The sequence below is a fragment of the Odocoileus virginianus genome, chromosome 15, assembly GCF_023699985.2.
Source record: "Odocoileus virginianus isolate 20LAN1187 ecotype Illinois chromosome 15, Ovbor_1.2, whole genome shotgun sequence".
NCBI classification, from domain to species: domain Eukaryota; kingdom Metazoa; phylum Chordata; class Mammalia; order Artiodactyla; family Cervidae; genus Odocoileus; species Odocoileus virginianus.
The window spans coordinates 66226206-66251742 of record NC_069688.1 but is presented as its reverse complement, the minus strand read 5'-3'; the positions used below and the strand labels follow the sequence as shown (position 1 = coordinate 66251742).

Sequence of the window (25537 nt, the reverse complement as noted above, 5' to 3'; positions counted from 1 at the left end):
CGGGTCAGGTGTCTCCCCTTTGTCCAGATAGTTGTGTCCAGGAAATCTGGCTTCAAGGCCAGGTTCTCAGTGGGCAGGAGTTTGGAGGGTCTACTCTGGGAAAGGGGTCATGAGAATCACTTGCCACACGTCTGAACGCCTTAAGGAACAGAGTTCCTCAAAAGATTGTGGAAGATCAAGTGTCTGTGTGTACCCCAAGATTCACTGCAGCACTGTTTACAATAGCCAGGACACGGAGCAACCTAGATGTCCATCGGCAGACACAGGGATGAGAAAGCTGTGGTACATATACACGGCGGAATATTACTCAGTCATTAAAAAGAATGCATCTGAATTAGTTCTAATAAGGTGGATGAAACTGGTGCCTAATATACAGAGTGAAGTAAGTCAGAAAGAAAAACACCCATACAGTATATTAACACATATATATGGAATTTAGAATGATGGTGATGATGACCCTATATGCAAGACAGCAAAAGAGACACAGATGTAAAGAACAGACTTTTGGACTCTGTGGGAGAAGGTGAGGGTGGGATGATTTGAGAGAATAGCATTGAAACATGTATATTACCATATGTGAAACAGATCGCCAGTCCAGGTTCGATGCATGAGACAGGTGCTCAGGGCTGGGGCACTGGGATGACCCAGAGAGATGGGATGGGGAGGGAGGTGGGAGGGGGGTTCAGGATGTACACCCGTGGCTGATTTATGTCAATGTATGGCAAAAACCACTACAATATTGTAAATAATTAGTCTGCAATTAAAATAAATTAAAAAAATAATTTATATAAAAAAATGCTACACTCAAAAAAAAAAAGAAGATCAAGTGTCTGGCAAGGACAGGGAACAAGGAGTCTGTCAACTTCTTCTCTTTGCCCTTGAAGTTGGACAGTTGCCCTTGAAATTGAAGGACAGATCAGAATTGGACTTACAAAGAAAGTGATATTTTCAGGGGAAAGCTTTCTGTCTGGGCAAGTAGGAGGAGGAGAGAGTGTTTAAGAAAAGATTAAAGAGAAAGAGAAAACTTCTTTTTTTCATCAGTAAACATAATTCATTTTAGTTTATGCTTTGTTATGGGTATTGACATAATTTTTTCATTATCTCATTATGATATTGATTTATGGAATACACAAGACCAAGTCTGCATGGGTAACATTGCCCGTATTTTAAACGATGCATTCCAATTCCAAACAATGGTGTTATAAATTGAAGGAAAGTAACCCACTTTGGGGTTAAGATTCACCTATAATTGTTGAATGAGTCTGTGAAAAGTGAGTGAATGAGTGAGTAAATATAAAACAGATAAACTGAGGGTCAGAGTGGGGATATTTGGAAAACCATCAGCTTTATATAATTTACTCTTGTAAGAAGTATTTGCTATGTTCTATCAGTTTGCTGCCAGAGCATGTTTTCAAGATTAACCCAGAATAGCTGTCCCAAGTTAGACAGATTTGCAAAAGCTTTTTAGGCAAATGTGCAGTTGCATATTATGGGAGAACTTGATCAGATGAACCAAGCAGAAGGAAGAATGTGCCCTTGTGAACTTGCTGTGAAGACCTGTCCAAGAAGAGTAGAGTGGAAATCGAAGGCGGGCTCGTCGTCCTTGCTCTTCTTTCTGAGTGGAAAGCAAAAGGTAAACAACATGGTCGAATGGAAAAGTAAATTGGATTTTAAATTTTTATATGTGTTTCCCCAGTCTGAGGTGCTCAGGCTTCATTCAGCTGTACAGTTAAAATTGACAAGATCCTTCAAAATGTGACACAGCCACTGAAGGGGTGAACCTCTCAGTGTAGCTATTGAGTGGATGTGTCTCCATGTTTAGATGTAAGCGTATTTATTTATGATTTAAATTATTCTTACTTCCTTCAATCCTAAATCATCCTAGAGTATGTATGTATCTAGAGGAAGTAATGCTATGGTTAGTATTTTCCATTGTATTTGATAGAGGATTTAACAATGAATGGCAACCCACTGCAGTGCTCTTGCCTGAGAGTCCAGTGGACAGAGGAGCCTGGTGGGCTACAGTCCCTGGGGTCGCAAAGAGTCAGACACCACTGAGTGACTAGCACTTTCAGACTTTCAAATGGAAAGTGATTTTCTTACTTCAAATCTTTTTCCAATTAATTGTCTTTTTTTAAAAAAATTGTTAATTTATTTGTCCTTGCCGGGTCTTAGTTGAGGCATGCGGCGTCTTTTATTTTCCTTGCAGCACACAACTCTTTAGTTGCGGAATGGAGAATCTTCAGTTGCGGAATGGGGGATCTTCAGGGAATGGGGCATTTTCAGTTGCAGAATAGAGATCTTCAATTGTGATGTGAGAACGCTTAGTTGTGGCAGGTAGGATCTAGTTCCCTAACCAGGGATCAAACCTGAGCTCCTGGGTTGGGAGCTCAGAGTCCTTAGCCACTGGACCACCGGGGAAATCCCAGTTTTAGCTTTCAATGGGACATATTCCTGGATAAAGAAAATCTTCAGTAGACTCTGTACATGTTTGGAGGAAGGCTTCAAGGATCTAGGATCTGGTCATTTTCTGGTTTTATAGGTTAAACTGTGTTCTCCCATTTTCATATGTTGAAGTCCCGGTCCCTAGTATCTCCAAAGGTGCTGTTGTTGACAATTGAGTTGTTGCAGGTGTAGTTGGGCTTGCCTGGTGGCTCAGTAGTAAAGAACCCGCCTGCCAAGCAGGAGACAGAGGAGACCTGGGTTCGACCCCTGGGTTGGGAAGATCCCCTGGAGGAGGAAATGGTAACTCACTCCAGCGTTCTTGTCAGAAAAAGTCTCTGACAGAGGAGCTTGACTGGCTAAGTCCATGGAGTTGCAAGAGTCTAACATGACTTAGTGAGTAAACAGCAACAACAGACAGTGTAATTCCTTAAGATGAGGTCATCCCGGAGAAGGGCAAGCCCATCCAGTGTCACTGGTACCCTTGTAAACAAGGGAAATCTGGACATGCAGGCACGCACAGAAGGAAGACCTTGGAGGAGACCCGGAAAGGGGCAGTTATCTCCAAGCCGCGGTGAGAAGCCCAGAACAGACCCTCCCTCTCAGCCCACAGAGAGAACCAGCCCTATTGACACCATGGTTTGGGGCTTTTTTGTTCTCTAGAACTGACAGACTGACTTTCTGTTGTGTGAGCCGCCCAGCTTGTGGTGCTTTGTGATGGCAGCTTTAAGAAATGAGTCTGCTTGGCTATGTGATCAGCTAAGCGGGGGTGGCTGTACAGGTGCCATAGGTGCCCCCTCCCCAAAAACTGACTTCGTTTTGGAAATTGCAGCTCCATACCCCACCTCTTAGTACTTTCCTTTTTCTCTGTAATGTCAGATATTTATGTCTGATGAGGCCGAGCTCTGATATAATAATTTCCCAGGGAGGTCTGTGGTATAATCTGACATGTCCTGAAAGAGAATGAGTCCATTCCCTGCTTTGTGAGATTTATAAGCAGCAGCTTGAGACCATGTGGATAAGGTACAGACCTCATGGAGGGGCTGGATTCTTACCTTGACTCTAGCTGTGTGACCTTGGACAGTTCACTTAACTTACCTGAGTCTCAGCCTTTTCCTTTCAAAACAGACGATCTCTGTCTTTTTGTGACTCTGTGAATATAAATTCAAAAACCTGGACTACACAGGACAAAGTAAGCATTGTTGTTTAGTCTCTAAGTCATGTCTAACGCTTTTGCAACTCCATAGACTATAGTCAAGCCAGGCTCTCTGTCCATAGGATTTCCCAGGCAAGAATACTGGAATGGGTTGCCATTCCCTTCTCCAAGGAATTTTCCCAATCCAGGGATCAAACCCTCGTCTCCTGCTTCACAGGCAGATTCTTTATCACTGAGCCACCAGGGAAGCCCACAAAGTAAGCGTGCATGCAGTCATAACATGTAGCAGCTCTTTTCCACTTTCATATTCTCCAAATAAAAATGCTCTTGGTTGCAGAAAATGGCAAAGTACAGCACATCTTATAATGAATATCACAGGCTCCTGCTTCAGCCTAGTTACAACTTGTTTTAACGAATCCCTGCCCTCCTTGACTCCTCGCTGACTTCCCAGAGGAAACCACTTTGAACAGTCTCCATGTTTAGCTCTTTCAGTGGTCACCGCCCTCTCTTTAATGATATGCTTGCGCTACATTTCCTTGATGATCAACTCCAGACATTAGCTCTTTACTCCCCACCACTTACTAGTTTTAAAGTGAAGAATCACTGATTCAGCAGACATTCCTGATAGCCTGTGGGTCAGCAGGCCCATTCAGGAGTCTCACTCTCTGTGGATCTAATTTGAGAATAGAACTGTAGCTTCTGTCAGAGGGAAACCAGGGATTAGCTGATTTCCACAGGGCATAACACACGATGTCAGGAAGGAGTTTGGCTTAATTACTCAGCCTCAGATCAGGCCCGAGTTGTTTTTACTCCTTTCTGCTTTTCTGTCTGCACATGTTTACTTTAAATGAAATATAATAAAATATTATATGTTATTTTTATAAAAAAATTATATCTACCCTGATCATCTTTCATAAAAAAATTTGAGATGCTCAACAGGTAAGGTGTTTGATTCTTAAATACTGACGCAACTGCTCTGAAAGTGTCCGTTGATATTCACTTGTAATACTAATTTGATTTGGTTTTGCAACTGCTCTTTTTCAGAAAATTGTAATTGACTATCCAAAGAGTAAGATACAGAGTTGAAGAAACCATTACTATTTCTTGGAAACACAGCATTTCTGCAATACATTTTTTCTGGAATTGCTATTACATAAATGACATTGATTTATAATTTAGAAAACCTCTTTATCATCCATAATGTCAATAAAATATATTTTATAAAAATTATCATGTTGACCACTTGGGGTTTCTTTGAACTTGTTCAGATAATCTGACCCATGTCTGCTGTTCCTTTCTAACTCTTGATCATGTTAGATGTCCCCACCAAAGTGGGGACAGAAAACACTGACATTGATGGAGTTGTAAATTTAACTATCATGCATACCATTGCCACATATTAAGATATATATTAACTGACAGCTTAATGGGAGATGTTAAAGGATGTGTCTACAAATGGGACAAACAAATGTGGTGGTGGAGTGAAAAGAAACGTATACGCACTGCTATCTTTAAAATGGGTAACCTACGAGGACCTACTCTACAGCACAGGGAACTCTGCTCAATATCATATAACAACATAAATGGGAAAAGAATGTGAAGAAGAATAGATGCGTGCATGTGTACAACTGAATCACTTTGCTGCACACCTGAAACTAGCATAAAATTGTTAGTCACCTGATCTCCAGGACTCCGATGTATAAAAAGAAATGCAGAAGGAAGAGTTGGGTTTTCAGCACTTTTTGCTATTTTCTAGTCCCCTTTCTAGGACTTCCCTGTGGCTCAAATGGTAAAGAAACTTCCTCCAATACAGGAGACCTAAGTTCAGTCCCTGGGTCAGGAAGATCCCCTGGAGGAGGGAATGGCAACCCGCTCCAGTGTTCTTGCCTGGAGAATCCCATGGACACTGGAGCCTGGGGGGCTACAGTCCGTGGGGTTGCAAAGAGTCAAACACGACTGAGCAACTAACCCAAACACAGCCCTCTTCCTGGAAATTCTCTCTTAGTTCCCTAACCGGGGCTCAAACCCCCATCTGCGGCAATGAGAGCTTGAGTTCCCACCAGTGGACTGCAGGGAAGGCAGGTCCCCCTCGCCTCGTTGGCCTCGTAATAGCACCCTGTCCTCTCCTGCTCTGCCTTCTTTTTTCCCAGTAGCTCACCACCCCCCATGTGTCCCTCATAGACTTTGGCAAGGGTCTGTATGTAAAATCTTTTCTACTTCCATAGTTTCAGCTGTTATTTATTTGCACACAATTATCAGATCCCTTTCTCTAGCTGTTGCCCCCTATTGTGAATGAATGGCATGCTAAATGGATATTCCTGCCTGAGTGAGCCAGAAATTTCTCAAATGAGGTATGCCACAAACAAAATCATCATCTTTGACTCTATTCTTCAGACTTGCCTCCTCCCAGTGCACTCAGTGGGGTTGCAGTCTCATGTTTTGCCCATTTACCTGCCCCAGGAAACAGGCTGGCACACTGCATCTGCTGGTCTCTGAGTGCAGTTCATTCTGCCCACATGGTGTGACCCTGGTCCTCTCTGCTCACACACACTGTGTGATCCTGGTCCTCTCTGCTCACACACACTGTGACTGGTCCTCTCTGCTCAAACACAGTGACCTGGTCCTCTCTGCTCACACTGTGACCCTGGTCCTCTCTGCTCACACACACTGTGACCCTGGTCCTCTCTGCTCACACTGTGACCCTGGTCCTCTCTGCTCACACACACTGTGACCTGGTCCTCTCTGCTCACACACACTGTGACTGGTCCTCTCTGCTCACAGTGTGACCTGGTCCTCCTCTGCTCACACACACTGTGACCTGGTCCTCTCTGCTCACACACACTGTGACCTGGTCCTCTCTGCTCACACTGTGACCTGGTCCTCTCTGCTCACACACACTGTGACCTGGTCCTCTCTGCTCACACACACTGTGACCTGGTCCTCTCTGCTCACACACACTGTGACCTGGTCCTCTCTGCTCACACTGTGACCCTGGTCCTCCTCTGCTCGCCCTTCGCATCCCACCCAAGGATTCTCATCCTGCTCCTTGGCTGCAGCGGTGTCTTCAGAGGTGCTGTCAGCCATCAACTCCCCTCATCCTCCACTGTTGAACTTCATTTTATGTCAGAACTCTTTTACTTAGTAGAAGTTGTGATCATCATATTTGCTTGATCACTAGCGACTGTCAGGATGCCACCAAAACGTCACAGCCTGACATCCACCGCTTCCTCTTCTGTCCCCACTGGGCCTGGCACACAGCAGAGGCCTGAAGAATAAATGAATAATGAGCAAAAGAAAGACTGAATGAGTAAATGGATGAATGACTCAACAGGTATTGAGCCTGCCAAAGATATTCTTATCTCATACTGCCAGGAAAGCTGTTTCCTCCTTCTAGAATGGGTGAGATTCCAGCCATAAACGTGTCATCTTTGTGAAGTCTTTCAGACAATCCAGACTCAGTTTTCTCTCAATTTCTGATTTGAAGACATGTTATTCTTACTACAGTCTTAGCGGTTAATAAACATCATGGTTATTTACGTGTGTGCTGGGTGTTTAGGGACCCTTGGATGCTTTAAGGCAATGGAGACTCAAACTCCTAACACAAAGCCTGGCACACGTGGGAAATCAATCCATGTGTGGATTCCCACCACCACTCATTTCTTTCAGACTCTCATTGTATCTCTCCTGAAGCTCTGTGATGCCGTCATAAGAATTTACCCCATCTTCACTCTCCCATCCTGAAATCTATTGCCAGGGATTTCCCTAGTGGTCCAGGGTTTGAGAATCTGCTTTCCAGTGCAAGGGCTAGGGTTCGATTCCACACGTCCTGCAACGAAGACCCAGCACAGCCAAAATAAGAAAAGGGAAGAAAAACCTCTACAGAAAGGCTTCTCTTCACAGCCCTGCTCACTTAATCGTTCTGTCCTGAAAATGAGAAGTTTGCAAAAATGCAAGAACACTGATGAAATCAGGGGTCAGGACTCTTGGTTTAGAGATTGTTGCCTTTTTGAAAGCATCTGAGTTTCCTTCTTTTGGAACTCTGATAGTTTTAGAGTAGTAGGTATATGAGGTTACAAAATGAAGAGAGTGTCATTTTGTGGGGCACAGGAGGTCTTTCAATGAATCTTTGCTGCCTCACCATTTTGCAGTATTTGTACTTTGAGAGTAAATATAGAGTTAGCAGGAAATGTTACTGGGAACAGGAAGGAGGCATATCTCAGGCTAAAGTGAGATTCATCACTCTGTACTTTCCCTCCTAAGAAGTCTTGGAAACCACCTGAGTTGTAGCAGATAAATACAGTTATTGCAGTTTGGGGCTTCCACTGTGGTTCCGTGATAAAGAACCCACCTGCCAATGCAGGAGACATAAGAGATGTGGGTTCAATCCCTGAGTCAGGAAGATCCCCTGGAGGAGGAAATGGCAACCCACTCCTGTATTCTTGCCTGGAGAATCCCACGGACAGAGGAACCTGGTGGGCTACAGTCCATGGGGTCGAAGAGTCAGACGTGACTGAGCGGCTTTGCATGCAGACATTGCAGTTTGAGGAGGTTGTGCTCATGTGTGCACAGTCTTGATGTGGCTGAAGCAAACGACTGGATGTTATTGACAGAGCTGAAGTTGGCAGAATAGCCAAATAAGTTGGAGACTTGAGAAAGAGGAGAGTCCAGAGAACCATCCTCTCACCAAAGCATTTCTGCTGCTACTGCAGATGCCACTGCTTACTGGAGTTGCTTATTACTTCAGTTGCTTTTGATGGTGCTTTAGGGGATGTCGTTGCCCTTGTATTATCTAAATTTGTCCCTGCCACCAGTGACTGGACAGCCTAGGGCGTTTTCACAGGCTGCCTGTTACCTGAGAGTTGGCATCAAGTTCCTTGTATTAGAAGTAGATATTTCTCCAGGGATTTAACCTCCTGTGCAAAGTCTGAACTACTTTGGTGGGAAGAATGTGTTCCTAATCATGTTTGACCATCACCTGTGGCTTGCAGCGTGCTTACTGCTTATTAACTCATTAATCCTCTCCATGAACCCTGTGGGGATGGTGGACCTCAACTCTTGCTTTCTTCCTTCCAATGGTTGTGAATTAGAAACTCAGATTTGCACAGGCAGGATAAGTACAGGCATGGCCAATCTTGGGAAATGACCATACCATTTAAGTGCATGGAACTGACATATTTTAGCATCTGATTCCTTTCTTTTCCTGTAACACCTAGATGGCTCTTTACAGCCACCAAGCAGAAGTCCTCATTCAGTAAATCTGTCAAGGAGAAAGGGCTTTCCAGGTGGCTCAGTGATAAAGAATCCACCTGCCAATGCAGGAGATATGAGTTCGATACCTGGGTCAGGAAGATCCCCTGGAGGAGGGCATAGCAGCCCACTCCAGTATTCTTGCCTAGACCATGGACAGAGGAGCCTGGTGGGCTACAGTCCATGGGGTTGCAAAGAATTGGACATGACTGAGCACACACACACATAACTGAAACTGGGATATTAATTATTTCTACTTCTAGGTAACAGTTTTATTTTTGTCCCTTAGATCTGAAAGTTGAAGGTGATTTCTGAGGATCTGCTTGGTCACAGGGCCTGATTTAAGTCAACATGCTTCTCAGATAACTATATTGCCTTCTTATCATTTTCCTAATGAAGTGTGCAGAGCCCAAGGGCATGCAGACCGTTGATGCATCTGTGTGTGCTTTGATTCATGTGACAGCAATGTGCTAAACTCCTGGGGTGCAGAGATGGCCAGGCTTAGGAGAAAGAGCAGGTGGGCTGTTTAGCTCCAGGCCTACGTGTTCATGAAAGGCCTCACATGGAGACACCTGACATTGTCCCCAAATAAGTCTTTATTTTGGTAGTGAATAAAGGTAATTTGTGAATTATGAGCATTTTAGACTATTTGAGAGTTTTGGTCATCCTGCTTTGACATGTCTTAATTCCATAGCATAATGAGAGTTTTGAAAGTGGAAGTGAGCAGGGCCGGGTACCACCTCAGGGAGGTTTAAGGATTGGCTCAGACACCCTCCCTGAGTCTCACTGCGACACAGGATATCAGACATCCTTTCCTGCAAGAAAGAAAGAAGGTGGTTTGCCGGGATGAAGCAGCATCTCCCGGTAGCAGCCACGAACTATAAATGTTAGATGGCTGGAAAGGGCTGGAGTCGGCCTCTGGGGAGTAGACCTAGAAGGTGCGGGACGTCGTAAAGCCAGCACGGTGGCTAATGGCAGAGTGAGACTGGGCTGAAGACTTGCTCATCTGATTGCTCAGACCTTTCCTCCATTCAAAGGGACCCTCGGCAAATGATACAGTGCTTTCCCTTGCTGGTGGTCCCCTAGCTCGCTCTGCTGGATCCCAGCTGACTTAAGTTTACTTCCCCCTCCCTCCCTTTTCTCTCGTCCTCTCTTTCTGTCTCTCTCACTTTCTCTCGTTCTTGTTTGATGGGGTGCATCCTGCTTTGTACTTATTGCCAAAGTCCTCTCACCACCCTACTCCGTTGTCCTTACCAACAGTAGAGGCTGGGCCACATCAAACGCCCAAAGCTGGGTTTTGAACAGAACAGCGTTTGTGCTGCGCCCTTTGATCTCGCCTCTAGTGCCTGGGGCTGGAGGAGGGCTTCTCGAGGATGAGGCACTGGCTGGGGCCAGGGTGCCACTAACCTGAGCAGAGAAACGGTGCCTCTTGGATGAAAAGCCTGCAGCCAGGTTTTCTCAGGGAGTCCCAGCTGCATGGGGAAGAGGGAGGGGAACAAAACACAAGCCCCCGCTAGTGCCCTCAGATCACACCAGACAGCCGAGGCGGGAGTGACACGTACCTTCCTGTCCCACGTTTACTGGGTCTCTCTTTGGGTTTCAGACCAGTGCGGAATGACAGAAGTTTAACCCTGTTTCCCCTGGGGTTCTGGAATTATCGTTAAGCCGCCTGGTGGGGAGCGTCACCCAGTGTGCCGGAGGCTTTTCAGGCTCAGCGTGCAGACGGCCTGCAGCTGCTCCCCTGGAGACATGCTCGTGCTCTTCGGTTTCAGACTGCCGCCAGGCCCCCGGCAGACTCCCCGGGCTGAGCCTCGGCCCCCGGGCTCAACCTCGGCTCCCAGGCTCAGCCTCGGCTCCCGGGCTCAGCCTCCGCTCTGCGCTCAGCCTCCGCTCTGCGCTCAGCCTCGGCCCCCGGGCTCAGCCTCCACTCCCGGGCTCAGCCTCCACTCCCGGGCTCAGCCTCGGCTCCCGGGCTCAGCCTCCGCTCTGCGCTCAGCCTCCGTCCCGGTCTCAGCCTCCGCTCCCGGGCTCAGCCTCCACTCCCAGGCTCAGCCTCGGCTCCCGGGCTCAGCCTCCGCTCTGCGCTCAGCCTCCGTCCCGGTCTCAGCCTCCACTCCCAGGCTCAGCCTCGGCTCCCGGGCTCAGCCTCCGCTCTGCGCTCAGCCTCCGTCCCGGTCTCAGCCTCCACTCCCGGGCTCAGCCTCCTCTCTGCGCTCAGCCTCGGCCCCCGGGCTCAGCCTCGGCTCCCGGGCTCAGCCTCCACTCCCGGGCTCAGCCTCCTCTCTGTGCTCAGCCTCCGCTCCCGGGCTCAGCCTCGGCTCCCGGGCTCAGCCTCCACTCCCGGGCTCAGCCTTCACTCCCGGGCTCAGCCTCCACTCCTGGGCTCAGCCTTCACTCCCGGGCTCAGCCTCCACTCCCGGGCTCAGCCTCCTCTCTGTGCTCAGCCTCCACTCCCGGGCTCAGCCTCGGCTCCCGGGCTCAACCTCCACTCCCGGGCTCAGCCTTCACTCCCGGGCTCAGCCTCCACTCCTGGGCTCAGCCTCCTCTCTGCGCTCAGCCTCGGCTCCCGGGCTCAGCCTCCACTCCTGGGCTCAGCCTCCTCTCTGCGCTCAGCCTCGGCTCCCGGGCTCAGCCTCCATTCCTGGGCTCAGCCTCCTCTCTGCGCTCAGCCTCGGCTCCCGGGCTCAGCCTCCACTCCTGGGCTCAGCCTCCTCTCTGCACTCAGCCTCCACTCCCAGGCTCAGCCTCCACTCCCGGGCTCAGCCTCAGCTCCCGGGCTCAGCCTCCACTCCCGGGCTCAGCCTACGCTCCCGGGCTCAGCCTTCACTCCCGTGCTCAGCTTCCACTTCCGGCCACAGCCTCCCCTCTGCGCTCAGTCTCCACTTCCGGCCACAGCCCCGAGTCTGCGCTCAGTCTCCGCTCCCGGGCTCAGCCCCCAGTCTGCGCTCAGCCTCCACTCCGCGCTCAGCTTCCACTCCGCACTCAGCCTCTGCTCCGCGCTCACCGGCTGTCATCTGTGCCCCTGTCTGTGAGTCGGTTTCTGCTGCCTTACTCCGTGGTCCCCGCGGCTGCAGGAGGGTCTGTCCAGGACGCAAAGCTGGAAGCGCCAGGCTCCCTGGCGCCTGAGCACCCGGACGCTCTGAGCGCTCTGAGCACCCGGCCCGGGAGCGGTACTCCCGCGCGCTGCAGCAGCGGGGCCACGCAGGAGGGGACAGTGCCTTCCCCGGGCAGGTCGGGCGCCTCGGTCCTTTGCTTCAGAGCGCCTCACCCCCGGGACATGCCTTCACCATGGTCACATCCCACTTGTTCTCAGATTCAACTCTACTCTCTCCGCTCTTTATCACATCTTCTGAACCTCTCCGTTAGCTGGTGGCCTCATCCTTTTACCAGGAGTGTGGCTTATTAGAAAGAAATGGGCTTTGGAGTTAGACCAAACAGATCTGGAGAACGCGTTTTGCTTTGAATCTCGGTTATGTCACCCATAGCATCCATAGCCAACTTTATAGACTCCTTGATAGGATTAAACAAAATGGCACTGTTTCCAAGAAAGATTAATTTCCTTCTCCCAGCAAACTTACAGAGATAGAGCACAGTGATTAAAGGAATATGATCCTGGACCTCCCTGGTTGTCCAGTAGTTAAGAGTCCGCCTGCCAGTGCCCGGGGACGCGGCCTCGATCCCTGGTCCGGGAAGATCCCACATGCTGCGGAACAGCTAAGCCCGAGCACCATGGCTCCTGAGCCTGTGTCCTAGAGGCCAGGAGTTGCAGCTACTTAAATCTGCGTGCTCTAGAGCCGTGCTCTGCCTGTCAGTGCTTTGTGGGTTACTTGGGAATATGAAATGAGATAGATGTGACGTTATCCTGTTTGGCACTTGGTGATCATGCGGTGGATGTTGGCTGGACTCATTTTGTTCCTGTACTTACCATTTGTTTATGTTGTTCTTTCCTCATCAACTAGAAGTTTCCTAAAGAAATCAGACTATGCCAGCCTATGTGGGTATCCTAAGGGATAACCAGGAAGCATGGAATAAACATTCAGAAGTTGTTTCTTCAAATGGATGAAACCAGGAGCATTTCATCTGAAGTTTTCCTCCTATACTACAGTTCACAGGCTTTCCTGGTGGCTCAGTTGGTAAAGAATCTGCCTGCAATGTGGGAGACCTGGGTTCAATCCCTGGGTGGGGAAGACCCCATGGAGAAGGGAAAGGATACCCCCTCCTTTGGGGATAGTCTGGAGAATCCTGGACTATATAGTCCCTGGGGTCACAAGGAGTCGGACTCGACTGAGCAGCTTTCACTTTCTTTCACTTTCACTACAGTTAACAATACAAGTTGGGCTTCTTCTGGGATGTTTCCCCATTTTTCTGTCCACCCCATCCCCTCTTCATGATCCATTAAAAACTGGCTCCTCTATGAGGCTTTCCTCATGTTTCCCCAAGTCCATTCAAATCTCTCCTTTAGATCTCAGTACCTGTTTTATTACTTTTTTGTTATTCAGTTGCTAAGTCCTATTTGACTCTTTGCGACCCCATGGACTGCAACACACCAGGCTGCCCTGTCCTTCACCGTCTCCTGGAGCTTGCTCAAACTCATGTCCATTCAGCTGGTGATGCCATCCAACCATATCATCCTCTGTCGCCCCCTTCTCCTCACTCTTCCCCAGAATCAGGGTCTTTTCCAATGAGTCAGCTCTTCCCATCAGGTAGTAAAGTATTGGAGCTTCAGTTTCAGCATCAGTCCTTCCAATGAATATTCAGGTTGATTTCCTTTAGGATAGATTGATACTTTTAAAATTAATTATTCTTTTGCAAGGGAATCCTCTGTAGAATTGGAGACTTGGAAACAACAGGGACTGTGTTCTCTGGTCTGTGAGTGATGTTGGTGCCACCAGAATCACTTGGTGGTGCTTTTAATGAAAGGTGTTACCTCTTAGGCTGCTTCCTGTAACAACATCTTTTCTTCCCCTTCCTTCCTTCTCTTCCTGTTCCCTCCAAGGGATTTTTTTTAGCCTTGAATGAGTTTGTTGATCCCTGCTTTCGACCGAAGAACTTCCATTCCCACACTGGACCTAGAATCTATTTAAGGTCTTTCTTTCTTCTCCCCTGTCTGAGGCAGGCACACACACAGTGCTGAGTTTTCCCCAGTCTTCTTATTTTAGCTTAGTTGACCCCAGAGGTACTGGATGCCAGGAAGCATTTATCTACCTCCTTTGTTATTCTTTGTATTAAAAAAAAAAAAAAAAAAAGTATGTCCCTAACCTTTATATCTGAAAAGCAATCCAGATGATTCTGGACAGGAGAGATATAGGACAGAGATAAAATATGTGTTGTAACGTCGTTCCCAGACAGAACTCAGAGCAGCTTATTTTGGAAAATTTCTGTTAGTAGGGCTCAATTCTGTTCTAGAGATGCTTGGAGAATCTTGATGTAAATTAAAGCTGTATGACTTGGGTTAAGTTTCAAAGAACAGAGGCATGATTTTGTTTTGTTTTAAGCATGTTTTTACCATTGTTTTCAAATCAGACCCTCTAGTTGAAAATGATTCTTGATTGGGAGGAAGACAGAAGCCCATCAAGGACTTCTCTGGTTCAGACTGGGTGACTGTTTAAGAGAAGCACATCAGTCCTTGCAATTTGCAGTGTCTTCGTTGTATTCACCTTCTTAGCAGAGAAACCTAAATGCTTGTGATCTAATGAAATAGAAATTGCTTATGCATTTTCCTCTGAATCTGTAGCTTTTCTCTTTAGTTTTGTACAGAAACAACATTTTCAGGGGCATTTTCCTGAAGAGTAATTGTTTCTCCACTCTGCACATAAGAGAAATAATAGAGACTAAAAGAAAACACCACCCAAGGTTTCCTTTAATTCGTAAATTCTGACCTCCTATGACCTCATTCTCTGAATTCTGAGATTCTGATTTTTGACTGAGTCCCGGATCTTTCTCTTTCCCCAAAACCCTCTTCACCTCCCTCTGGGACAAACAGTTTCCTTTCTGGGGGACACTGGGCTGCAAACCCGATCCCACAGAAGATCTTCCTGATCTGCCCGCATGATGCTCCTCTCACCCTTCCACTGAGGCAGTAATCTGGAAATACATGGGCCGGAGGGACTCCTCCTGTTGAGGGAGGCCTGGGACCTGGGGCCCTTCACTGCAGTGCTGCGGTGCATACACCTGGACACACCTCTCCTCGAGCAGCAAAAGGCAGAGAATTTGTAACTACGTGCATGAGCAGCTGGGGCACATTCAGGACCCAAAATAGACAGCGAGACTGAAAAGCCCAACTGCCACTTTTGAAGAACGTGGAGCAGAAACAGGGCCCCACACATGCCGTGTGTTCAGCACCACCTCAGGAGCAGGCAGAACACCTCAGCCACCCCCGGACTCACATTCCTCATAACGAACAGGGTTGTTCCCACCTTGAGGAGCCAGTGGACAAGGGAGCCTGTTGTTCGGTCTTGCTCCTCCTGCTGCAGCAAAGACCCCAATAAAACCTTGCCTGGACTCCTTATCTGGGCTGTAGTCAATTTCTAGTGATTGGAAAGGGCAAGAACCCTGGTCAGGAAGAGTTAGAATTCCGAGATCATTACTCCATGCCTCTGCCTGTTTTCCCCATAACTCAGCTTAATTTACATGTGGGTAAAGATTGGCACCAGAAACAAATCGCTGTGAAACGAGCGCGGTCCATTACATTATAGGGCTCCACAGTGACGAGACCGCGCTTTAGGAATTACGTCCTGCACATGGGATTTACAGTCTCCCTCTTAACACTGACGGGTAGATTGCTTTGAGGTCCATGTTTTCAGCAAGCCCTTGAAATCAGGCAAAGGAAAGGTGGATATTAGGCGTAGTTCCTATCCACCCTTGATAGAATAGGGGTGGTTATAAGAAATGAAGGGGAGGGGAGGAGTCACACTGACTTTACTTTCTGCAAAGTGAATGGTCAGCGCCTTCCTTGGGGTCAATGTCTGTTGGGAGGAAAGCCACTTGGCAATGTGGGGTTACTAGAAGACAGCATCACAGGGCTGATTACTGTAGCCAGATGCTGGAACAGTGACAGACATTGGCTGGAACGTTTCGTGATCACAGAATACAGTGGCTGCTTTGAACCAGCTGCCCGGTGAGTAGCGGGAACAACTGTGTGGAGCGGTGAGAGCCCTGATCGGGCCGGGGCAGGGGCTACCTGCCCAACAGCAGATCTGTGTGAGTTTGCGTTCATCACATAATGATGTCATATGTGTAGGAATATGCTGCACATTTTGAAAGTGTTTTATACATGCTGGTGATCTGTTGTGTCACAAACCATCCAGTGCTTGTGCTGTGCTAGGACTGGAGCCGTCAGTCTCCTCTGTCCATAGGATTCTCCAGGCAAGGATACTGGAGTGGGTTGCCATGCCCTCCTCTGGGGGATCTTCCCGACCCAGGGATCAAACCCTCGTCTCCTGCATCTCCTGCATTGCAGGCAGATTCTTGATTCTTGGGAACACTTAGTAACTTAAAAAAAAAAAATTGCCATTCTCTTTTACATTGTGCTCAACTGGGTAGTTCTTTTTTGGGTTCCTCCATGCAGTTGCAAGGGCTTCCCTGGTGGGCACTCAGCGTAAAGAATCCGCCTGCCAGTGCCAGAGATTCGGGTTCGATCCCTGGGTCAGGAGGCTCCCTGACCCACTCCAGTATTCTTGCCTGGGAAATCCCTTGGGCAGAGGAGCCTGGCGGGCTACAGACCATGGGCTCACAAAGAGTCCGGCACAACTGAGCAACTAAACAAAAATAACTGTTTGTGAAAATGGTTCAGTGACAAAACCGTGATGGACAGGGTGATCGCGTGATGAGACATGATGCACATAGAGCTGCAAACAGATTGTAAAGCATCTGAAGGCTTCAGTCATGCGTCTGCACCTGGGCTGGGATGGCTGGACCCGCTGTGGGCTCTGAGCCGCTTTGTCCAGTCTGTCCTGTGCCCAGTCTGGGCCTCCTCACGGCGTGCAGGACTCAGACAGCTAGACTTCTCATGGCTGTTGGCCTCCCCCAAGCAAGTATTCCAAGCGGCAGGCAATGGAAGCCCCTCTTAAACCACTGGCGCCAGCCTTTAAATCTGGGGCCAGAGACTGTCACAGCATCATTTCCATCAGATAGTCCATAGATAAAAGCATTCCCAGAGTTCACCCAGGTTAAAGGGGAAGAGAGATTGACCCCACCTCTCAATAAAGAGAGTGTCAAAGATTGTATGGTCATCTTTACCTCAAGGCATTATTGAATACTCCTGTTAAAAGTTCCAACTAGGGTCCTTTTCCAGAAATCTGTTTGTAAAAAGATAGTTGTAAAGGATAGTCGCCAAATGAGGATCAAAATAGCACCTTTATTGTCACTAAAATTGTGTTAAAAGCCATAACCTGCTCTAGCTGAAATAAGGACTTTCTACCCCTTTCCCCCCTGAATTGAAAGAGGTGGAGGGCGGGGACTGGGGTCTAAATGGGTAACCCTCCAAATCCCATGTCTTGCCCAGAACCAGGAAAGTAGACTCCTGGCTGGACCTGCCAGGTGAAGCAAACAAGTCAAGGCTCAGAGATCCAGAGAGAGGAGCTTTTGAGACACTCACAAGCAGCTTCAAAGTGCTCAGCCTCTCCTTGTGGTGGGGGTGCCATGGAGGTGGACCAGAAGTGTCCTCTTGGTCCTGCTCTTTCTTGAGAAGTAGAGCAAAAATCTCCATCTCTCGTCAAGCTGTTGGGGATCACGGGGGGTTTCAGGCAGTCTTCCTTCCTGTAACATTTCACAAGTCCATGCAGGAGACTTTTGCAGAGTATTCAGTTAAGTTCAGTCACTCAGTCATGTCCAACTCTTTGCAGCCCCATGAACTGCAGCACACCAGGCCTCCCTGTCCATCACCAACTCCCGGAATTGACTCAAACTCATGTCCTTTGAGTCAGTGATGCCATCCAACCATCTCATCTTCTGTCGTCCCCTTTTCCTCCTGTCTTCAATCTTTCCCATCATCAGGGTCTTTTCCAATGAGTCAGCTCTTCGCATCAGGTGGCCAAATTATTAGAGTTTCAGCTTCAGCATCAGTCCTTCCAATAAATATTCAGAACTGATTTCCTTTAGGATGGACTGGTTGGATCTTCTTGCAGTCCAAGTGACTCTCAAGAGTCTTCTCCAACACCACAGTTCAAAAGCATCAATTCTTCGGCACTCAGCTTTCTTTATAGTCCAACTCTCACATCCATACATGACTGCTGGGAAAACCATAGCCTTGAGTAGATGGACCTTTGTTGGCATGGTAATGGCCGAGTATTATTGGCCCTCTTTTGCACTGGAGGAAAACTGAGGCTCAGAATAGATTTGCTGCCTGGCCAGGGTCACTGGCTGGCAGGCGGAGCGCCTCATGCGCTCTCTTTCAGCGTGTTAGGTGGAGCCTGCTGTGTCTGGCGGGCCTTACCCCTGCCCCAGCATGCACCGCTCCCTGAAGCCCTCCCCGCTTACCTCTCTCCACCCCCCCGTTACCATCCCACATAGTCCAGTGTGCTTTTTCGTGTGTGTGCTGTCTGCCCTCTCACTCAAATGTGATCAAAGGTAAAGGATGTGGTTGGAGTCTAGTAGGTGTGCAAGTACAAGCGCCTATTGTTTGCACACAGGGCATTGTTCCCTATGGTGTTCAGTGAGCAGCTTCTGCCTTAGGGTGCCCCCACAATGAGGCTCTGTGGCTGTGGGCTGCCAGCGTCCATCACTCCTGGCTTCAGGGTGCCGGCGTCCAGCCGCGGGGGCTCGTGATGGGTGCTGGTCCCCTGGAGCGTGAGTGGTGTGGGGCCAGTGCATCCCCTGGGACACTGGTGCGACCTTGTATGGTGGGTTAGGCTCCACTTCAGGGTCCTGCAGTTGTGACCACTTTCCCGAGGGATCCCTGCAAGTCTTTGTAGGAAGTAAAGAAATAGCATCTCTTTTTTCATTCATCAGAGTCATTATTTACAGTTTATCAAGAAAGAGCTGAGTGTTGAAAAGTGCAGAAGGATATAAACAGCAGCTACTAGTGTGTTTATAATACTACCACTGTGCTCCAGAGTCTGATAAAAGCCTAGTAATAGAAGAAATGTTTTACTGAAACATCTTACAAGGGATTTTTGTGTTTTATCACATTAAAGGCTCCGAAGAACCCTCTGAGAAAGGAGTCCTTCCATTCAGTGGTGAGCAGCCTGAGGCAGAGACACTCAGGGCTGGGCCCAGGGTCACAGTCAGAGCCCGGGTTTGAGCCAGGATAGTCTAGCTATAGAGCCTGAGTTCTAAAGAACTGTATCACCGGATCCTTTTCCTGTCTTTTCTTTCTTTTTTTGTTGATAACATTTTCAAGGTCTAAAGACTGTATAAGCAAGCCATTTAATACATCTCGCAAGTGAGCTGTTTGTATTCTTGAACTATGCAAGCTTGGTGTGTGCGCGAACAATGTGTAGACATTGCACTCAGTTGTCAAGTATGCTGGAGTGGGGAGGGATTTTAGAAGCAGGGTATTTCAGCTTCCCACCCAATTCAGGAATCCGTGAGCGTCATCCTTCAGCTTGGCTTGAACTTTAAGGTCAGGTGAGTAAAAATACTAACAACCAGCAGAAGAACGGATGCTAATAATTGCTGTACCATGGAGACAAACTGGAATACACATGACAAAAAAAAAGAATTCTTAAAAGAGATTAAAACACACACACATGGTAATGACTAGATTTGGGAACTCAGATAAATTAATAAAGACTGGATAATGGAGGACAGTGGTGTTGAGAGATGACTGAATGTCTAGGCATCTATTAAAGATCATGAAATGCTTTTGTTTGATCCTTTGTTTTGGTTTGATAAATAAGATATTTTGTGTGTTTGTGAACAAAACCCTAAGATGACCCTTCGTGTAATTAAAAATAAGATGCCTGTCTCCCGAGTGGATATGGGGCATAAAGGATCTGCTACAGAAAACAAATGGTAGAGAAAAAAATGCACAGAGGGACTTCGGTGGCAATCCAGTGGCTACAACTTTGCCTTCCGATGCAGAGGGTGAGGGTTCAGTATCTGGTTGGGCAGCTAACATCCCACATGCCTTGTAGCCAAAACATGAAAACATAGCATAAAACAAAGCAATATTGTAACAAATTCAATAAGGACTTTAGCCCACATAAAAAAATAATAATAATAATAACTTAAAGATAAACAAGGAAATAAGCAACAATAATAAACCCCAACAGTGTGTGCATTATGGCAAATACATAGTTTTAAATTCTGTTAAAACATAAAATAATTTGAAGTGGACTAAAAAGCAATATTCAGTTATTTGCATTACTACCCAGTGAGTAAAATAGTCTTGTCAATTATCACATTGTACAGTACTTTGTTAGTTAGTATTGTCTCTAATTACCTTGAAGACAGACTTTATGTCTTACTCACTTTGGTATTGCCAGTGTATAGTTGGTATATGGTTGTCAAATATGTGTTAAGTGATTTAGTTATAAAAAGATAGTAAGTGGATAACAATATGAGAAAACTAGTATTTAATCAAACAGTATTATACATAAGAGAGTGAGTGGTTTCACATTGATAAATGGTATAATCAATAGTGAAGACATAATGGATTCGAAAGTTTATGTGCCAAAAAGCTTAACTGTAAAATATATGGAGCAAAAGCTGTTAGAAATACAAAGATAAATTGGTGATAAGAGTACGGGCTTTGTCATCAGTCATACCTGGCTCTGAATCATAGCTTTGCTGTTTATTAGCTTGAAGCAATTATTTATCCTTTCCAAGCCTTATTTTCATCATCCGCAAACATGGAGATAACCTCACTGTTGTGAGGATTAAACGATGGAATGTAGGGGAGATACTGGCCCCAGTAGTCAGCCTTTCCTCCCCCAGTTCCCTTAATTTTTCGGATAAAATGGGAAGGAAGGCAAAAGGCAGGGAGGAAGGGAGGCGTGGGGACGGGGCGGGAGGACCCTGTTCTGTGTGATATGTGTCACTTCCTGGGTGTACTGTTTTTTATTTTCTTGATGACATCTTTTTGGATAGTCATTAGGTTTTGCTAATATTTTGCTATCATAAATTAGACTGTAATAAATATTCTTAGAAGTATGTCACTTTGCAAATGTGTAAAAGCACTCCGAGCATTAACTTTCATGCTAACACAAAAGGTATGTGACTCGTGACTTTAGACTGTTGCCACATTGCTCTCCAGAACTATCGACAGTCCTCACTCCACAGCCAAGTACCGAGAATGCATTTTCTTCATTCTCTTGCCCATTGCACTGTGTTATCAACTTTTTGAACTTTGCTCATCTAATCAGTGGGGGAGGAAAAAAAAGCACTGAAGCTTTGATTTGCATTCCACTTATTTTAAATGAGGTTAAGCCTCATCCTGTAGACTTAAGAGCCTTTTAATATTTTTTCCATTTATATTCTTCACCCATTTTTTTGTTAATGTTCTTTATAGTTTAAGGAAACTGACCTCTTGTAAGTTATAAATATGTTTCCCATTTGTCTTTTGACTTTGTTTTATGGTATTGTCATGGAAGTGTATGCGCCTCGGTTCTTTGTCTCGTCACGACAAAAATTTGGAGTGACGGTATATTTTTCATGAAGAAATTTTTTTAAATGTTTATATAGTCAAATTTATGAATCTTTTAAAAATGACATTCTGGATATATGTCCTAGGTAGAAGGACTTACCTCCCCTTAGATTATTTTAAAAGGTCATTTTTTCTTCTGATACTTATTGGTTCCATTGTTTATGTCTTGATCCATCTGTAATTTATTTTGTTGAAGGTATATTATTTTAAAATGACCTCTACATTTTATGTGCTAAAAAAACCACTTATGCTAATAATTCCATGCCTTTTGATGTCTAACACAAAGATATGGAAACCAGGCAACCAGTTCCAGATACCAGCCAGGTGGTTGTTGAAAGGAAGTATGTCCAGACAAAGATTTGTATAACTATCAGTTATGAGAAAACAAATTTCTGCTGTTTCAAGAAGAAAGAACATTTTAACAATTAGGCTTGCAATGGAATCAGCTTTATTGCAGGCTTCTTTGTGGCTGAGTGAGCTAACTATTTTTCAGAGTATTCCAGGAAGCCTGCATTCCTTTGCCTGCTTTTTAAGAATAGCTTTGCATTTTCCAATGGGCATCATTAGCAAGCAGTTCTTGGGAAATAAGCACCTACAGTAATGGGATATGCAGGACTTTGACTGTCTAGGTAGCAAAATGAATGTCCTGGGAGTCATGTGCCTCGTGCTGGAGGTGGCCCTTCCTGAGGGAGCCCACTGCAGTGATCAGACTGTGCTTCAGAGGGCCTGCACACAGCCCTGAGCCGCCGCCCCCTTCCTTCTCGCTGTAACACTTATTTGCTGCATCGGGTCTTACTGCAGCCTGCAGGCTTCTCTCTGGCTGCAGTGCGTCGGCTCAGTAGTTGAGCTCAAAGGCTCAGTTGCTCCTTGGCATATGAGCTCTTAGCTCCTCGAGGACTGAACCCTGCATCGGAAGGCGGAGTCTCAACCACGGGACCCGCAGGGCAGTCCCTGGGCCTCCGTTCCTTCGTCTGTAAGATGGGAATATAGTACTACCGACCAGAAGGGATTGTTGTCAGGCGCTCTTGAAAGTTCCAATCCTCAAGAAAATATTACTGTTTTTAGTATTATCCTGTTTTTTTTTCTTTCAGCAAGTATATTTAATGAGTGCCCACTGGTTACTAAACACTATACTGTATTCTGGGGCATAAAAAAGATTAAACCAAGTGCCTGTTATCACAGACCAGGGTTTTAGGTTGTACAGAAGTGTGGGAGCAAGATGCTAATAAAAATCTGCTATTAGATCAATCAAGGCAAAAGCAGTACACACACAGGACAGCACGCAGAGCAAAGTACCGTACGCTGGCAGTCAGCCTGTGCGTGAGCACCAGCTGGCAGGAAACTCATGGGGTTTCCCTCCCACCCCCCCAAACCCAACAGCCCTTCTTTCATGCAGGTAACGAGAGATGACAGTGCAGGATCAGGTCCCAGTGCACAGACGTCCATGAACCCGGCTCCTCTTTTCATCCTGATTAGAGAATAAAGGAAATGGTTTCCTGGCTGGGCTCATCCTGGTAAACATTTTGCCTGCTTTGCAGAACCGCCACCCTAGTGAAGTGCAATTTGCTGGACCTGCAGTTGGGAAGCAGCAGGGCCTTTGTCAGGGAGCAGGGCTGTGGTGGCGGGGAGGGCTCCACACAGACGCTGGCGAGTCTCTTGCCTCATGCCAGCTGGTGCTATTCGTGCTCGTCCATGTAGCTCTTGAAATTCACTCTAATCAGTTCTGAGAGTAAAGCCGGGGCATAATGAGTAATCAAATTCAGTTCTCTGGAGTCCAGAATAGAGTTGGTTTTAAACGTGGGTGTTGTCTCATTGGAAGAGGAAAACCTGAGGAGCTGAGAAAAAGAGGTCGATATTTTTGTAAAGCATCATATGGGTTCCTTTCCAGTGGTTTTATTTTGAAAGAACCAGCAGTCCATGAGCTGAAGCACAAATGTCTTAGTCTCTGCCAGCTGCTTGTGACAAACAGAAATTTCTTTCTCACAGGTCTGGGGGCTAGAAGTTCAAAATCAAGGTGTCAGTGTGGGTGGGGCAAGGGCGCTCTTCTGGGGTGCAGACTTCTCATTGTACCCTCACCTAGCATGGAAGGAGGCTTGAGGGGTTTCTCTGGGGTCTTTAGTAAGAGTGTTAATTGCATTCATGAGGGCCCCACCTCACTTCCTAAGCACCTTCCAAAGACCCTGCCTGTTCATCACACTGGGCATTAGGACATCAGCATGTGAAAGGGACAGGGAGAAACATTCAGACCGTAGTAACAGGGGTAACTGGAGCCCACAGTTTATGTGAATCCTGCAGAATGACCGGAGGTGCCATTTTGATAGAAAGAAACACTTCTATTAAAGTTTCTAGTGGCTTCACAGGGCGTCCTACATTGAGCACAGGGTGCATTAATGGTGACCCATGGGCCACTTCCGGTTCACACCTTTCATTGGGTTGTTTATCTGCCAGGAATGAAGTTGTGTGTGTTGTTTCCTGGCGCTGCGGGTGTCAGAGGCTCAGGTCTTCTGATGTCTTTGTTTCTGAGTTCTCTGTTGTCTCGAGTTTCCCTGGAGACCCCTTTAGAACTAGGCTCTGAGCCTTGGAGTCAGCAGTGATCACCTGTTAGACGGCAGCCGAATTGATGCCGTGCAGAATGTGTGGGAGGGAATGCACTCTTTTTTTTTTTTAACATATTACAGTCTTACTTTTTATTGAATGATACATGCTTCAGTTTTTCACACTTGTAATTATTACCGTATTCCTCCAGTTTTATTGAGATATCATTGACATGAAACATAATTATTTCTTTATCATTTTATCACAAGCTTTCTGGGCTTCCCTTGTGGCTCAGAGAGTAAAGAATCTGCCTGCAATGCGGGGGACCTAGGTTCAATCCCTGGATTGGGAAGATCCCTGGAGAAGGGAAGGCTACCCTCTCCGGTATTCCTGCCTGGATATCCCATGGACAGAGGAGCCTGGTGGACTACAGTCCATGGGGTCAAAGAGTCAGACACGATCAAGTGACTAAAATAACACACTCTTCTCACTCTACACTTCCGTTTTATGTTTTGAAACTTCCTTTTTGTATTGGAGTATAGCCAGTTAACACTGTAGTGATAGTTGCAGGTGGACTATATATTCATATGTGTATACATGTACCCATTCTCCCCCAAGCTCCCCTCCCATCCAGACTGCCATGTAACACTGGGCAGAGTTCCCTGTTCTGTACAGTAGATCCTTGTTGGTTTCCATTCTAAATACAGCGATGTGTGCATGCGGATCCCAGACCTCCCTAACTACCCTGGGGAGCACTCTCTTACCTTTGGCGTGCTGTGCTTTCTGACTCAGGGTCCATCACTGATAGCTGTGGACACCTGTGACCACCTTAGTTTTGTAATGCCACTTTCACACAGGCACGGTGTGAAAGTGTTAAGTTGCTCAGTCATGTCGGACTCTTTGCATCCCCATGGACTGTAGCCCGCCAGGCTCCTCTGTCCATGGAATTCTTCAGGCAAGAATAAATGTGTTCAAAATGTGGTTTTCAACTCTTAAGTTACCAAGAAGTACACTGCTTTTGGGAGGGAGTGTGCTCATTTATCAAAAAAAATATTCAAAGCAGACCACCAACGTAATCTCAGGAAGTAATAACCAGAGAATGGGGAGAAGTTCCTGGATGTTTATAAACAGGTGGACCTACGGGAGCTTTTTGGGCTGGTCCTGGCTCTGTTGGAGAAGTTCCTGGATGTTTATAAACAGGTGGACCTACGGGAGCGCTCCGGGCTGGTCCTGGCTCTGTTGGTCGTGTATGCTGCTCTCCTGGTCTTCGAAGACTGCTTTGCGTTTCATGCAGAGAAGAAGCTAAACCACTCTGATACAGAGTGAGTTTACTATGATCTCCATAGAGAACAGGGACTTCAGAACTCATGGCCATAACCTGTTTTTAACTCTTGCAGTCCTTATGTTGTGCGTGGTGTTGCTGTTCACTAGCCCAGTCCTGTCAGACTCTGTGTGACCCCATGGACTGCAGCACTCCAGGCCTTCCTGTCCTTCACCATCTCCTGAAGTTTGCCCAAGATCATGTCCATTGCATCCTGATGCCGTCCAGCCATCTCATCCTCTGACACCCT

General features: G+C 46.8%; 1 protein-coding gene and 1 long non-coding RNA gene across 2 annotated transcripts in view; one reads left to right on the top strand and one right to left on the bottom strand.

Annotated features, from left to right (window-relative positions):
- SNTB1 (syntrophin beta 1) overlaps positions 1–25537 on the top strand; it is a 241787-nt gene that overhangs the window by 18558 nt on the left and 197692 nt on the right. The window lies entirely within an intron of this gene.
- Positions 1076–6606, bottom strand: LOC110122483 (uncharacterized). The gene is made up of 3 exons (XR_002309243.2): positions 6050–6606; positions 3541–3593; positions 1076–1615 (listed from the first exon to the last, which is right to left on the bottom strand). It is a non-coding gene; the product is annotated as an uncharacterized lncRNA (long non-coding RNA).